This window comes from Poromitra crassiceps (genome assembly GCF_964638095.1).
Source record: "Poromitra crassiceps genome assembly, chromosome: 6".
NCBI classification, from domain to species: Eukaryota; Metazoa; Chordata; class Actinopteri; order Beryciformes; family Melamphaidae; genus Poromitra; species Poromitra crassiceps.
Window position 1 is genome coordinate 56,160,734 of NC_139627.1, and position 16,201 is coordinate 56,176,934.

The 16,201-nt window shown below is 41.3% G+C and overlaps 1 long non-coding RNA gene across 1 annotated transcript; it reads left to right on the forward strand.

Moving 5' to 3' along the window:
• Positions 1–11,556: 11,556 nt before the first annotated feature.
• Positions 11,557–13,029, forward strand: LOC310779042. Its single transcript, XR_014552803.1, has 3 exons — positions 11,557–11,629; positions 12,034–12,130; positions 12,888–13,029. It is a non-coding gene; the product is annotated as an uncharacterized lncRNA (long non-coding RNA).
• The last annotated feature ends 3,172 nt before the right edge of the window (positions 13,030–16,201 follow it).

Sequence of the window (16,201 nt, forward strand, 5' to 3'; positions counted from 1 at the left end):
AAAACCACTAGTAAACCAGTAGGCGGCGCCTGGCCTGCTGTTCAGTGAGTGGCCTGGCCTGGCCTGCAAAAAAAAAAAAAAAAAAAAAATTTTTTTTTTTTTTTTGGCAGGCTGAAATATTAGGGGAGGTCCGGACCTCCCCGTCCTCATAGCTAGCTACGGCCCTGGTTAGCTTGCAACTAACGTTACTTTGTCACTAAGTACTACTTTGTTGGCTTTATATTCTTGACAATGTCTATGTGGGTAGCTAAACTTGTTGATTCGATTGGGGCTATCTTGATACTTTGGAAATATGACCGCGTCTGTGTGCCACACTTCGGCTTTGTTATGGTTAAAGGGGTCATCCCTATGTTCCCCGGGTCCTATGTTCCCCGTTTTTGTGGGACCGGGGAACATAGAACCCGCTATGTTCCCTGGGAGAGGTTAGGTTTTGGGTTAGGGTCTGGGGGAGGTTAGGTTTAGGGTTAGTGAAAAATGGGGAATCTATCCCCCCTGGTGTAGAAAATGTGAGAACTGGTGGTCTAGAGGGATGTGTTAATTTACAGTAGTGTGCAGTACAGTTGTATTGTAGCTGTTGGGGGGGGGGGGGGTACAGTTGGTTTTGCATGGCTAAAGTAATGCTAGCGATTTAGTCTATAGGCCTGTGTTGTTGTTAGCCACCTTCTATATATTCAGGGGGGAAAATATTGATATATATGTTCTTATTGGCTCACTGGGGACATTGGCACCATGGGGACATGGTATGTCACTTCCTTCACCTCCAAATATTTTCTCCCTATAGCAGCAGTTGTCAAACTTTTTTGCCGTCAGTACCGAATCAAAGTATCCCCTTTGCCCAACTACAACATTTTGTTTAGAAAACGGCAAGACAATTTAGAAAGATTATTACATTACATTTTGAAGAATATAACATTAAAAAATAAGAAATGGTGTGAAGGAGTTGCAATTAGTGGCCTCCTGAAGAGGTTTATTTAATGTTTTTACATTTTCTCCTTTCTCCCAAGTACCCCCTGCAGTAGACTGTAGTAGACAGACTCTACAGAGCGTATGGCTGGTCAACCCGGGCACCTTCCGCATCCAGGCCCAAACAGTCACTGACACTGGACAGATCCAATGGCAGATCTTCCAGGTATGGTATGAGGAGTATGTAGGGATCTCAGGGCTCACAGTCACAACTCTTATTGATTATCTGATAAACAGTGTTCCTACTACCTACTACTTTCTACTAATGCTACTTTACTCCTTCAAAAGTTGTAGTTGTCATCGATTGTGTTGCATAGTTGATTGAAGTTGAAGTCACTTTGAATAAAAGCGTTCCACAGTTCTCCTTATTGCACTATGTTCATAGATTAATAATGCTGCTGCTCATTCAGCACAGAAATGTGTCAATTACTTTCATCATTCATCTTGTCACTGGACTAGTTTTATAGAGAAATAGTGAAATAACTGCTGCGATGCTGCCCGGGATCTCTTTTTTTCACCATACACGTGGTTAAATGGGGCCTGTGCGAAGCAAAATTAGTGGTTCAGCAGGATATGTTTGCGTTAAAACCTGGGTTTGCCATACCATGATGCTAGTTCACTTCTCAGCCAGATAGATCTCCATGGCAACTCATGCTGAATGGCTAACCTGCTCCAGACCATGCCTCTTTGGTGGGCACGAGCATGTTCCTGTGCAACCACAGAGGGAAATCCAAGATTGACAGACCCAGCTGTTAACCACCTTCGTGGTACAATTTAGCGTGGTTCATGCTACAGGCCATGGTCTTAATAATCTCCCGAGAAGCCTCGACATTTGAATGTGGAAAACTATGGAATTTTGAAGTCGAAAATGTGTACATTTTGCAATACATTTAGCACTTTAATGGTGCAAGCACTCTTATTGTTGTTCATGTCATTTCAGTTTGTCCCAGCACTTGATTCCAACAATCGATTTGAAACTCCCGATGTCAACATCTTAACCAGCTCTCCTTTGACATCACCCCTGTCTTCACAAGTGACATCACCAGTTTCCTCACCTGTGCATCACAGGTCTTCTCCTGAAGGGTATGTTGTTTCAAATGCATGGTTTTAGTTTTAGTTAGCGATGGCTGCTCTCTCTCCCTCTCGGTAAGATGTTATATATTTATGTTAACGCTACGCATAACATTACTGTATATTTGTCGGAGTGGGAGAAGTCTCCCGTTAGTGTTGATGGCAGATTAACACGTTTGTGTATTTCCTGTGTTGCATGTAACGCGGTGGGGAAGGAGAAAAAATAAGAATCGATTATTTGGACTTAGGAATCGATGCAAGAATTGTGGCATTAAGAGTCTCGATCCTTGAGTTTTGAAAATCGATTTTTTTTCTTAGCACCCCTAGTGGTCAGCCCTTTGTTTTTTAATCTTTTCATGAGATTTGCTGACAATGAAAATGCGTGTATTACCAGCCTTGTCATTTAACACATTTTTTATGGGTTTTTTTCCCCTATACAGGACTGACCTGAAAACCATTTTGAACAGACTTCAGAACAAGATTGATCTAACTTCATGTCCCACCAGCAACCAGATAAATATCTGCAGAGATTTCACTGGAAATGTCCACAACATCATGAAGAGTACCCTTCAGGCCTTCAGACAGCGGCGTTTTGATCCAGAGGCCAGATTGGATGTGGTTTTTGTTGATGAGGAACAGACGTCTGAAGGTGCTATAGACGGTGGCGGACCTACACGAGAGTACCTACGGTTACTGATGAAGGCCATTCATCAGTCCAGCATCTTTGAAGGATCTGAGACAGACAAAAGACTGACCCTCAACGCTGATGGTAATTTCTTTCTATTCTCCTTTGCGTTTAAATGTTTTGGGTTTTTTGGGGGGAGGGGGAGATAAATCACAGATGTCACATCTAGACTCGTTTTGGTAAAGCATCTGTAACACTCTTTAAGGGTATGTCTACATTAGGCAATGCGTTTACACCTATTGTCCACACTAGCTCGATTGTTTTGTGTCAAACACGAAGACTTCGGAATACCGTTTTCATCAGAGACCGTTTTCATCATCACAATCCGTGTTGACTGACCACTGTGGTACTACTGTGGACACAGACGTAGTTTTGAAACGATGCCTATAACCCACAGCAGGTGGCGGTAAGCACCTTCAAGGTGTGTTTACAACCGAACACATTTGCATCCTGGGATTTTCATATTTTATTCTGATGATTTTTTGACACCAAACCCGACACGGCTGATGTAATAATTCGTTTGGGAACTGTGAATATCGATTAATATGTTTTTCCCTTGTCATGCGCGTATCCCGATGCAGCTAGACAATTAATATTGATATAAATCAAAGTGTGTGTGTGTGTGTGTGTGTGTGTGTGTTTGTTCAATCTAGTGGAGACTTGGGCACATTATCAAGATAAAGCTGTGTAGGCTACTTTAAACAAACTAACAGCTCACCACAGAAACAAAATAATAAAGAGGGTTTCCCTCAGCTTACACTACTTGACACTAACCTCACACCAGGCTCTCTCAAAGGAGAACACAGACAGGTTCATGCGGGCATCTGCTGACCAATGTCTCATCCTAGTTTATTCGGTTCCCTTTTTATTGCAAACGAGTCCGCTGACGTACTAATGTCTCATCCTACTTTATTCGGTTCCTTCTTCCTCCTCCGCTCTGAAAAGTGGTTGCCTGCAGCAGTCTGCTTGCGCTGCGTTACACATGCGAGTGGATTGGAGATATATATTTTCAGGACGCTACAGGACTATTGATTAATAAAACAGCTTCGCGCTTGACAACCATGGCCATTTGATTCAAAAAGAGCGACGCTACACCGCGGACGCTATGGAATTAAAATCTTGTGTCCTGCCCCAGTTTACAAGGTACACCAATCGTATCGGACTTTCTCCAACAAACAGGACAGACACAGACAGACACGGACGGACTGCTATGGCACACCAAACGAACATTTGCGAACAATCTGCGTTTGTGTGTGTCTGTCCGTGTTGTTGGAGAAAGTTTAGGGAAGGCAAGGCAGTCACACTCGCTCACACAGCCGCAGGCAGAGTCCACTCGCTTATCAACGAGCTTTGTGGGGCAGGCAGCGTCTCAAATTTAATCTCTGAGGAGCCCTCTGATAGGCCATTGCTCAATATGTAACCAATCAGATAGCGCTGTGGGCGGGACATTGCCACAGGGCAGACAGGGGCTGCAGCAGAGAGAGAGTCACACAGGATTCTGCAGCGCTTCATGGCGAAAGTAAATAATTTTTTAATAAATGTATTATATCATAAATGATATCTCAAATAATGTAGCATCTGAATTCAATTGTATAATGGAATCCTTCAACCTGAAGCAACACGTTTCTGGTGCCACGCACACTGGCGGTCACACATTAGACCTGGTTTTCTCACTTGGCCTGGACATCACAAATATTCACTGTGAAGACTTTTTGATCAGTGACCATCTTAGCATCCTCTTTAACCTCTCTATCCCCTCTGACCCCCCCTGCCCCAAAAGTTTGGTCCGTTCCCGTATAATTACCCAGGCTTCGGTAGACCAGTTCTCCGTTCTTTTCAATTTTGCTCTTCCCAGTGACCCTAGCGTGGATACTCTATTGCTGTCTTTTAATGATTACTGCCTCTCCATCTTAGACCAGGTGGCCCCTGTTAAAGCTAGAGTAAAACCCATCTGTAACGCCACCCCGTAGACATCCGTCGTCTAAAACGCAGGTGTCGCAAAGCTGAGCGGCTGTGGAAAACCACTTTGCTAGAAGTGCATCGTCTTGATCTTAAAGAACTCTTAGTATCTTTTAATGCCTTGGTAAAGGACTCCCGGTCTGCATATTTTGCAAACCTGATTTCCTGCTCTAAAAATAACCCAAAATTTCTTTTTGACACTATTAATAACCTGGTTGCTCCCCCCCCCTCTGCCCCCCCATGTTCCTCGGTTGCCGAATGCAATAAGTTCCTGGCCTTCTTTGTTGATAAGGTTAAGGACATAAGGTCTAGCATTCTTCCTAGCCCCTGCAGTCTGTTTACTAGCACTTTTAGTCGTCCCTCAACCTTAAACTCCTTTAATCCCATTAGTTTGGCTGACTTGGTGAAACTGATCAGCAAACTAAAACCGTCATCAAGTCCTCTAGATGTCATCCCTTCATCTTTATTTTTCAAAATTCTACCAATTATTGGTCCTGTTTTACAAACTTATGTAAATTCATCACTGTCGTCAGGTTACGCCCCATCCTACGGCAAGCACGCTTCCATACAGCCAATCTTAAAAAAACCAAACCTTGACCCCTCTGTGCCTAAAAACTATAGACCCATTTCAAAACTCCCTTTTTTATCTAAGATTTTAGAAAAAGTAGTCGCCCAGCAACTCACTGAGGTGCTGGTGATGCACAACATCTACGACAAATTTCAATCTGGATTTCGGCCGGGGCACTCCACTGAGACCGCCCTGCTGAGGGTAACAAATGAGCTGCTTATGTCCACCGATGCTGGAGAGTACCAGATTTTAGTTCTCTTAGATCTCAGTGCCGCTTTCGACACTGTGGACCACCTTATCCTGATCGATAGGCTTCGTGACTGGGTGGGCATTTCAGGCACTGCCTTAGATTGGTTTAGGTCTTTTTTATCAGGTCGCAGCTTTAGTGTACAGATAAATAATTTTGTTTCCTCTTCCGCTCCCCTGTTCTGTGGGGTCCCACAGGGATCGATCCTGGGGCCTGTCCTATTTGGAACGTATATGCTTCCACTGGGGAGACTAATCCACAGTTTTGATATCTCATATCATTTGTATGCTGATGATATCCAGCTCCGCTTCTCTTTCAAACCAAACGAGATAGGTCAGATTTCCAGACTTCTAGACTGTATTAGTGCGATCAATGCATGGTTGGCTGAAAATTTCCTGCAGCTAAATAAGGACAAGACCGAGGTGCTCATTATCGCTCCGGGTAGTGTCACATCCACGATAAAAAATAGGATTGGCCCTCTCTCCTCTGCCGTCCGCCCTAGCCTACGTAACCTAGGGGTCTTTTTTGACCACTCTCTTTCACTAGACGTCCATATAAAACAGCTCTCTAAAAAATGTTTTTTCCACCTACGAAATATTGGCAAACTTCGATCCACACTCTCTCTTCCTGAGATGGAAATGCTGATTCACGCCTTTATATCGTCACGATTACGGTAGATTACTGCAATGCTCTTTTCCCACTGCTCAGTAAATCCGCTCTACGCCGCGTGCAGGCCATTCAAAATGCTGCCGCGCGCTTGCTCACCAGGTCAAACAGGAGTTGTCACATCACCCCGGTACTCAAGTCACTTCACTGGTTACCTGTTGCCTATAGATTCCAGTTCAAAATCATCACCCTCACCTACAAAGCACTACACTCTCAGGCACCTGTTTACATCTCGGACCTACTTCACCCCCTTACTTCTGCTCGTTCCCTCAGATCCAATGATCTAAACTTGCTTCAGGTTCCTCGGACACGCCTCAAGACCCGTGGCGACCGAGCCTTTGAGGCCATGGCCCCTAAACTGTGGAACAGCCTGCCTCCGCCCCTTAGATCGGCTGGTTCTGTGGAGTCCTTTAAACGCCTCCTAAAGACTCACCTGTTTAGAGAGGCTTTCAAAGATTGATGCAGATCCTGCCCTGCATCAATTGATTGTTGATAGTTGATTGTTGATGTTTTATTGAAAGATGTATCTTTAACAACGTGGTCCATTTGTATTCCCTTACGAAAAAGTCACATGTAATTCACATGTGAAATCTTCCATTTCACATGTGAAAACTCACTTTCACATGTGAAACGTGCAATCTCACATGTGAAATGAAATATTCCACATGTGAAAATATAATGTGTGTCAAAGTCACATGTGAAACCTGCAATCTCACATGTGATTATGCTTTATTCACATGTGAAATAAAAACGTTCACATGTGAAAGTATAATGTGTGTCAAAGTCACATGTGAAACTTGCAATCTCACATGTGATTATGATTTATTCACATGTGAATAACATTTTCCACATGTGATAATTTTACGTGTGTCAAAGTCACATGTGAAACGTGCAATCTCACATGTGATTATGATTTATTCACATGTGAATAACATTTTCCACATGTGAGAATTGAATGTGTGTCAAAGTCACATGTGACACATGCAATCTCACGTGTGATTATGATTTATTTACATGTGAAAGACATTTTCCACATCTGATAATTTTATGTGTGTCAAAGTCACATGTGAAACATGCAATCTCACATGTGATTATGATTTATTCACATGTGAATGACATTTTCCACGTGTGAAAATGTTATGTGTGTCAATGTCACATGTGAAACTTGCAATCTCACATGTGATTATGATTTATTCACATGTGAAAGACATTTTCCACATGTGATAATTTTACGTGTGTCAAAGTCACATGTGAAACGTGCAATCTGACATGTGATTATGATTTATTCACATGTGAATAACATTGTCCACATGTGAGAATTTAATGTGTGTCAAAGTCACATGTGAAACATACAATCTCACATGTGATTATGATTTATTCACATGTGAAAGACATTTTCCACATGTGATAATTTTATGTGTGTCAAAGTCACATGTGAAACATGCAATCTCACATGTGATTATGATTTATTCACATGTGAATGACAATTTCCACGTGTGAAAATGTTATGTGTGTCAATGTCACATGTGAAACTTGCAATCTCACATGTGATTATGATTTATTCACATGTGAAAGACATTTTCCACATGTGATAATTTTACGTGTGTCAAAGTCACATGTGAAACGTGCAATCTGACATGTGATTATGATTTATTCACATGTGAAAGACATTTTCCACATGTGATAATTTTACATGTGTCAAAGTCACATGTGAAACGTGCAATCGCACATGTGATTATGCTTTATTCACATGTGAATAACATTTTCCACATGTGAGAATTTAATGTGTGCACTGATAAAACAAAAGCATGCAGCTTTTCATTCAATTTTAATTGTATCCACTCCAATAGCTGAAAATTAATAATTTGATAATCTAATATAAAGTTTTTTATTCATATTTATGGTTGAACCATTTTTTATTGTCGGATACAACGTAAAGTGGCAGCGGGATATCAGTCTTTAATTTGTGGTTTTCATCAAGTCTCTAGTATTAGATCAAACATCCATGCGCATGCGCAGTGTTGACAACGGAGAATAAAAGTATCTGTTAATTTCCCTCCAATTCTTTTTAACACACTCCGCAGTTGCACCCATAGATATATGGTTGCACCAGTCGCACGGCACTGCTGTCCCGTGCTGAGTGAAGGCCATTGAGGTCTGAGGTAAGGACAAAACATTTTTACATACTGGTAACATTTTTCTTCAAAACTGGCCGTTCATTTTAGGTTAAAACAACTCGGCCAGACAGACGACAGCTAACGTAATGGGCTCAGTCAGCTCAGAATAGACGACAGCTAACGTTAGCATCTAGCTAGCTAACGTAGTGTGACACCCACACAATGTATTGTCACATTTATGTAGTTGTGTATATATTTTTATTTGTACAATGTTATTTCTGTTAGGGGAAAAATCTAAAATCAGCCAAAAGGGTCATCTATAGCCTGTTAGTGAAATGACAGGATTTAATTCACTTTGGAGTTTTCGGTGTTGCCAACAGGGGGCAGTGTGACTTGGTGCGCTTCTCGGACGGACCCTCTTTGTTTTTACAAGCGGACTCTCGTTGGCTTCCTCATTGTGATGAGCGGAGCTGCAAGTAAACATAGCACCTTGTCCGTGTCTCATTCCTTCTCCTGTTTTTACAGGTTGGTAAAGTATTAACACTTGTACAACTGCACATACACGTTGCTTAACATTTAAACTAAGTAGTAGATCGATTTTGCAAGTGTAATGACTGCATTTAGATGGTTTTGTGAACAAGTAGAAAAACGTTTTTGTTTGTACTGTAACGTGATGCAAAATGGCGCCGGCTGTAAACGTTTCTTTCTAAACATGGTAAAAGCCAAACAGGTCTTAGGTTTTAAGCTCCAGCACATTTCGTTTTTGCTAAAGCATTATTGTTTTGGGAACACAACTGTTTTAGTGAATATGTGGTGATGTTAGTTAGAATTTAGAAGCACTGTTAAAAGTTCGTTTTTGTAAGTCAGCTCATATGTTCTCATTGAAATGGCACAGCCATAGTAGCAATGTGTAGTTGCTAGTACTGTTAATTTCGTTTATTTCTTTGCACTATGAGAGGTTAAAACCTAGAGATTCTGCATTTCTTAGTAGCCTAATGTGGGAATGTAGTGGTAAATGAAACATTAGCTAACTTTATAGACTGAATGAGGATTTATTCATGCCTTAGTACACTGATTTAACTCAGGAAATGGAACATGGAAAATGTTTGTTTATTTTGAATGTGAATAAGATTGTGACTATAGCCTGTTTTGATGATATTTTTGGATATGATGAAAATGTGAATTGTTACAGTAACATTGAAATATGGAAACAAAATACAAAGAGAAAGAAAAAAAGATATATTTTGTATATAAAAAAATAATATAAAATAAATTGTGATGAGCGGAGCTGCAAGTAAACATAGCACCTTGTCCGTGTCTCATTCCTTCTCCTGTTTTTACAGGATGTTACCTGTTTATGGGATCTCAGCCCGAGACCTGTAACAGTAGCATATGTCAGGCCTGTCATGTATTAAAATGCAGTTTTCTTGTCTCAGCGAGCAACAACGCCTGGATGGCGACATGGCGCATGTTATATATATTGTCTGCATTGCGTGCCAAATGTTAAAAAACAACTGCTATGGTTTGGTTTAGGGCATCTAACGTTTACTGCATGCTAGCCCCAGCTGCACAGAATAACTTGGTTTGAAGTAGCTAGGCTATCACGTTAGCTTAACCTAGCGTTACATGGTTTGGTTGAAGGGCTTTGAAGGAAATAAGACGAGCACTCGTGGTTGAGGTCATGGTATTGTTATCACAGTTCACTAGCGTTAGTTAGCTTAATGTTAGTTGTGTGGGAATTGCTGTTAGCTAGCTGTTAGCTAACGTAAGCTATGCAGCATGTAGTAAGCCTGCCATTCATAGATACAATGCTTTTTTCTTCCTCCGTGAGCAACAGTAGTCTATTAGTGCAACGTTAGCTAAGGTCTGCATTGCATGCTGCTAACAGTGCATTGTTTGACACAATTGTGCCATGAAAATGCCTCCAGCACACAGAAAATAAAACGTGAGCTAGCTGGCAGCTTCCCATGCTAAGGAAAATATGTGGAAACATAATCTGGCAAGTGCTGTTTGTTACTTTTATTGTTAAGGCCTGACTTTGTCAAAAGTTAGCTTGCTAAAGATTGAATTTTCCTTTTCTCTTGCAGTGCAACCTCTGGATACATTGTGGTAAGTTCTATTAATATCATAAGGGTTGTGGTTCTAAATCCCCTCTAATGCAGTGTGCTGCCTATAGTGTAAGTGAATGTGTAGCTATACTTGTTTTATTCACTGTAACAGGGTTCCTTGAAGTGCTTTGATTTTGAGGGGGGGATCAAGTACTGCACCTTGAAAATAGCCTATTTCCAAACCAAGTGCTTGAAAGAGTACTTGAAAGTCTTTAAATGTAATCTTGTAATGTGATGTCTGTATGAACCCTGCTGTAGCTAGCTTTAGCTAAATAATTAGCAGTGGTGCCCATCATATCTATCCCCCTCTGTCTCTATGTGGCCATTTACACCTGGCATTAACATGTGTTTTCTGTGATCAGATGTGATCAGATTGCAATCGGGTAGTGCTTGACCACTTGAAAGTAAGGGTGTAGGCTAAACGTCCCCAAGACAGAGTGAGGATGGATACACACAAGCATCCAGTGTCTGTTCTATCATAGACTGTGCTGTACAGCAACTTTCTTAAAAAATATCTGGATCTCTAATATTTGCCCTATAGTACTTTTGGATACGAATAAGTGTGTGTGTGTGTGTGTGTGTGCGCGCATTAACATTGAAACAATCATTTATGTCCAGTGTCCAATCCGATTTGACAAAAGATAAGCATGTGTGTTTTAATTTTACATGAGTTAATTAGATAAAATAAAATAAAATGCATTTGGTTCAACCGCAAAAAAAAATTACGTAGGCTATTTTTTTGTTGCCAGATTTCACAATAACACATAAAGGTCCGCGATACCGTGAAACCGTGGTATTTTTGTCCAAGGTTATCATACCAATATCAAAAACTCATACCGTTGCATCTCTAATTGTGACCACATTGAACACAAGTGTACATGCAATGCATCCTCTCAATCCACATACAACAACAGTCACTGCAGTTTTTCTACTGCTCTATGCTATGGAGCTTACCTGATTTCAATGTGAACACTGGAGATACATTATTACCAGGTGTAAATTAAATCAGGTTAATGTGGTCAAGCACTATCCGATTGCAATCTGATCACAGAAAATACGCCAGGCGTCAATGGCCTCTATCCCTGTCTCTGCCTCTCTCTCTCCTCTGTGTCTCTCTTTCCTCTCTCTCTCTCTGCCTGTGTCTCCCGTCGTCTCCTGAAGCCACTGCCGTCTCCACCAGCACCACCCCACCCCTTCCCCATGAAACGGCGGAGCAGCCTGGGACCCGTGATCTCTGTAACAACGGTATGCTAATGTTTTCAAGCACACTATCGGATTGCAATCTGATCACAGACAATGCATGTTAGTACCATCATTTGATGATATAAGTTGAAAAACTTAAATGGATAGGCCACTTTTTGGGGAGTTTAGCGAATTTTCCATATCGCCCCCAATAAACATCGATATACACGTCTTCACAGCAACTGTCCGTGCAGTTTGGAGGGTCGGGGTGTGCAGTAGTTAAATGGACAGCACTAAAACAGGACCAAGCGGATCGCGGCTCAAAGTCAACAAAACACAGTGCCTAAAATATAGTGTAAAATAAATATTCTGGTCAAGAGGTCTGTCTTTTTGTTTTGTTTGTTAACTTAAGTTATTTAATTTAATTTACCTTGAAGTAAATTTGTATTTTGTTGTTGTTCCAACAGACCAAGTGCAAGCTGTGTTCCCAAACACCAGTGAGGTTCTAATCAGACAGTGCATGGCCCAGAAGTTGAAGGATGTGAGGCAGTGCGACAAAGAACAGTAAGTTTCTCTAGTTTTCTCTATCACTGAAAGTGGGTGTAAAACGTATAGAATGTAACCTGACCTTAATTCATGCTTATATTATATTGATATATCTTAATTAAAATTGGCGGTGTCTGTCACGATTGTGATGTCATCAGTGATGTGATAAACATTTTCCTGCCTGAGGCTAAACTCGTGGGCGTTCTGAGCATGAAGGGGTGGAGGGGATGTGCCACAAGGCATCATCCTCTCTGCCGAAAAGCCATTAGAAGAAGGCTAACCTTGCATCTCCAGGCTCTCTCTGAAAGGAGAAGAGCCGATCTGTGCTCAATTAGTGTTCTGGTCTGATATCTGGTGTATCTCTCTGCCTGTATCGCTCTTTTTTCCCCTGCAGTGTTAGGGTTGTATTCGTTTCATAATAGAGCTGTAATTGTAGTCGGGGCGTAGGGGCACAGATTCTGTTGTAGCATTTTCTGTTGGATTTATTGCATCTCCATCCATTATCCATGGCACATTTTACAGCATCTGTTTTAGGGCATAGGGTGTTGCCCAAAATTCTGAGAATGTTGCTCTATGCATCATATATTTTGTGTAAGTTATGGGACCATTTGTGAATATAAAGTCCTGAATCAAATGTTTCAGTTCACAGCCGGACTACACTAGGTTTGCCTAGTTTTGGTTGTAATACCCCAGTATGTTTGTGAAATTGCCTTGATTATTCTAATGATATTAAAATTTTCACAGGGCTATTCTAATGATATTTAAATTTTCACAGGGGAACCAACAAGATCAGAAGACTTGTCAGCGGCAGATAAGGTGTTCCTGAAAGGGACATGACACCCCCAAGTTCTGAAGTCTCACAGGAAGCTGTCCCTGAAAGGGACATGACAGCCCCGGTGTCCACCCGCTATGCCGACCACTCGTAATGCCGACCTTAGGTTTAGGCGTGGGGGGTGGGAGAGGTTAGGTTTTGGGTTAGGGTCTGGGGGAGGTTAGGTTTAGGCGTGGGGGTGGGAGAGGTTAGGTTTTGGGTTAGGGTCTGGGGGAGGTTAGGTTTAGGCATGGGGGCTGGGAGAGGGGAGGTCGGAACAGCGAGAGGTCGGAACAGCGACATGGAACCACAGCCCCAAGTTCTGAAGGCTCACAAGAAGCTCACATGACACCCTAGCATAGTTATTACAAAGGGATAGGCCACTTTTTGGGGAGTTTAGCTCGATTGCCATATCCCCCCAATATACACTGTCTTTACAGTCACTCTCGATGCAGTATGGAGAGAGGGGTCATATTTAGCGATAGAACGGTACTGCCGTTCAAAGGCAACAAAACAAAGTGCCAAAAAGCTCTATGTACATCTTGTGACTCGGGTACTAATCCAAAATGCAGAAAAACAATTTTTTGAGGTAAATAAATATTTAGTAAACATCGCTGCCGGGTGTACAGCGCATGTGCAAATAACGCATGCGTGGAAGCGCTGTCCACAGACAAACAAGGAAGTGACCCGGTATGGATTTACTATGGAAATAATGTTTCATGCAACTATGGATTATTATTTCATAGCATGGTGAATAAACTAGTCACAACATGTACACATGTGCATAGAGCTTTAGGCGCTGTGTTTTGTTGCCTTTGAACGGTAGTGCCGCCTCCACTGTTGTATCGCTAAATATGACCCCTCTCTCCATACTGCATCGAGAGTGACCGTAAAGACAGTGTATATTTAGGGTAAGTGGGGACAAAATGGCAATCGAGCTAAACTCCCCAAAAAGTGGCTGTTGCCATCTTTATTTTTCATCCATCAGAGCTGCAGCTTCACCTGCAATTGTTCCATGATCACTGTACATGCAATCTGTCAATCACTCCCTTTGATTTTGGTCTCCCGTTTGGAGTTGAAGTGGTGGCTGTTGCCATCTTTATTTTTCATCCATCAGAGCTGCAGCTTCACCTGCAATTGTTCCGTGATCACTGTACATGCGATCTGTCAATCACTCCCTTTTCTAGAGATGTATGATAAATGCAGTTATGAAAAGGTGAAGTTTTGTTAATAAATAAGATAATTTTATTCTTGTACATGTGTTGTGTGTTGCAAATAACCTACTGGTATGTGTCAAATTGTATGTAATCTGAAATTATGTGGAAAATGTGTCAAAGAAGGGATCATTCACATGTGGTTGTCTACTAATACATGTGAATGTTCCCACATGTGATCTTAGGACATGTGAATTTGTTGTTCATGTTATTCCATCCACATGGGAATATTCCCACATGTAATGTTGAAACCATGTGTGATTCTATGTTTTCCACATGTGGTTTTGGAGAAATGTGTTTTGGTTTTTCACATGTTATTCCAATTGGCATGTAACACATGTCCCAACAATCACATGTGGTTCAAGATCACATGTTGGAAGGTTCATGTGTTTCAACCACATGTGAATATTCCCACATGTGATCTTGAACCACATGTGGTTGTTGGACATGGAAATTAAACATTTCAACCACATGTTGAATCACATGTGAAAAACCAAAACGTGTGCCAAAACCACATGTGGTCCACAACATATTGAATCACATTTGGTTTTAATATCATGTGGGAATATTCACATGTGGAGGGAATAACAAAACCACGTGTCCTAAAACCACATGTGGTTATAGGTCACATGTGGATATCCACATGTGAATATTCCCACATGTGATATTAAAACCACATGTCGATCACATGTGGTCTTAATCACACGAAACATGTGTCCAAAAACCACATATATTCCAGAATCACATGTGATTTCCCACATGTGAATATCCACATGTGATATTAAAACCACATGTCAATCACATGTGGTCTGAATCACACAAAACATGTGTCCAAAAACCACATATATTCCAAAATCACATGTGATTTTCCACATGTGAGTATCCACATGTGAATATTCCCACATGTGATATTAAAACCACATGTCAATCACATGTGGTCTGAATCACACGAAACATGTGTCCAAAAACCACATATATTCCATAATCACATGTGATTTTCCACACAATTCCACACAATTAAAACCACATGTCAATCACATGTGGCATTTCAAAATCACATGTGACTTCCACATGTGGCTTGACATGTGAACATCCACATGTGATATTAAAACATGTGGTTGAGTCACACGAAACGTGTGTCCAAAAACCACATATTTCAAAATCACATGTGATTTCCACATGTGACTTTTTCGTAAGGGTTGTGTAGGATATTTTGCAGTATTGTTTACTGTCCTGAACACTAGTTCAGTGACCCCTATTTTTATTCTCGATTCTAATTTGAATTCTCTGTATTTTCTTGTGCTTTGTAAAGCACTTTGTGATTTCGGTCTGTGAAAGGTGCTCTATAAATAAAGTTATTATTATTATTATATCGGCAAACAGCCAATGAAAATGCCGATACAGATAATCGGCAAAATGCTGAATATCGGCCATAATAATCGGCCAAACCGATAATCGGTCGACCCCTAGTACAATCTGCTGTTGATTTCTTTGTGGATGGCAGATTAAATGTCGCAGTCAAACAGTAAGTAGACATGCAATCAATAGGCTATACGCACACAGGAAAGAAAAAAGCTAGCTATTGGCAAACATTGCCATTTGGTTTGATTTTTAAATTTTAATGCTTTTGTGTGTGCAGGTTTGCGGAGGGCCTCAACACCCTTGGACTCCTGCAGGAGATGAGGGCGCACCCAGATCTGTTCCTGAGCATGATGGTGGACGATTTGAAGCCTTTGAATTCTCGTGACCTCGCAGCACTGTTTCCAGTCACCCTCTCGGAACCAGGGACAGCGGAAAGAGACGCAGAAAACAAGACTCTGATCTTCTGGAGGAATTGGCTCATTGATGTTGAAGGTACAGTACAAACCCTTACAACATAAACTCAATAGCCTATACTGATAAAGGGGGGATTTTTGTTATTTCAACAAATCACCCATGACCCACTAGAAGTGTGTGGTGGTGGATTCTGATTCCTTTTATTAACCAGCTTGCTTTTGCAGTGACACGCTCTCTGAGCCAGGGAGGATGAGCCAACTTTTTCAAACAGCAACTGATGAAAATCCC